General features: G+C 40.4%; 1 protein-coding gene across 1 annotated transcript in view; it reads left to right on the forward strand.

Moving 5' to 3' along the window:
• The window catches only part of STAM (signal transducing adaptor molecule (SH3 domain and ITAM motif) 1), a 74481-nt gene that overhangs the window by 49701 nt on the left and 23445 nt on the right, over positions 1 to 1335 (forward strand). The gene's annotated exons all lie outside the window — the stretch shown is intronic.

Below are 1335 nucleotides of genomic sequence, written 5' to 3' on the forward strand. Positions count from 1 at the left end.
ATAGAGCAGGGTTTAGGGGTGTTGTACATAGGGTCGCTATGAGTCGCAAACGACTCGACGGCACATAACAACAACAACAACAACATACATAAATACATGCTGATAATGTTAGTCCCTATAGGAAAAAGAACTGCAAACTTGTGAATTGACATCTATTAGAATATGAAGCTGCCAGCTTGTTTTCTTAATGCTGTCCTCTTGCATCTTTGTACTTGCTAAAGCTCCAGATTTAAAGGGCAAAAGTGCTTGTAATAGAGGTCACTTTTCCCTCTAAAGAAATAAAAATCAACTGAAACTTATTTTGTTATGTAGCTTTTTGCTTTTTAATGACTGGCATGGGATAAACATATTGAAAATGAGAGTATTTTCACTTTATAAGGAAGCACTATCACAGAATATATAAGTGATATGACCTCTTGTCCTCTGTGAAATTATAGGCCAGGTTCCACGATTGTGGGCCATTTAGAGTCTATAGTGAGGCATTCAAATTCAAGCTTTACCATTTATGAACTGACTTTTTGTTAAAGAGTTTCCCCATCATCTTTGACTACTTTCTGAAGCTTCGTCTGACATACTTTGGGCCTGTTGCAAGGAGGGACTGGTCCTTGGAGAGGGACATCATGTTTGGCAGAGTACAGGGACGGCACAGGAGAAGAAGACCTTCAATGAGATGGATCGATTCTGTGACTGGCGTGGTGGCAATGAGTGCATTTGAGATGGCGAGGTTGGCACATGATAGAACGGCGTTTAGGGCTCTTGTTCATAGTGTCGCTATCGCTATGAGTCACAAGTGACTCGATGGCACATAACAACACAGCAGTTGACCAGGGAGCTCTGGTGGCTTAGTGGTAAAGTGTAACACTGCCAGCCCAAAAGCATGCACTTTGAATCCACCAGCTGCTCAATGGGAGAAAGATAGGCAGTCTTCTCCTTTGTAATTTACAGAGCAGTCTCTTCCTCTGTAATTTACTGCCTCTGAACATCTGCAGAAGCATCAGCTATGAGTCAGTTCTGACTCAGTGGTACCTAACAACAAGAACACTGTAATTTGAACACATCTCGTAGGATTGCCTTGTTAGTCAATGGAATTGTTACTACACAAAGTGTATTTAATATTTTAATAAATAGATTTTCTTCCCTTTCCATCTTCCTTTTAAATATGTATTGGTGAATACTGACTTCATGTATACAAGGTGTAAAAAGTATAGTCTACCCAGAAAGCTAGTCCATTCCTTTAAAACTATGCATACTTCTCAGTATTGTTGTTGTTATGTACCGTCGAGTCATTTGCAGCTCATAGCGACCCCTATGTACAACAGCCCTAAACCCTGCTCT

This window comes from Elephantulus edwardii, unplaced genomic scaffold (genome assembly GCF_000299155.1).
Source record: "Elephantulus edwardii isolate Elephantulus edwardi_28Jun2011 unplaced genomic scaffold, EleEdw1.0 scaffold00139, whole genome shotgun sequence".
NCBI lineage: Eukaryota > Metazoa > Chordata > Mammalia > Macroscelidea > Macroscelididae > Elephantulus > Elephantulus edwardii.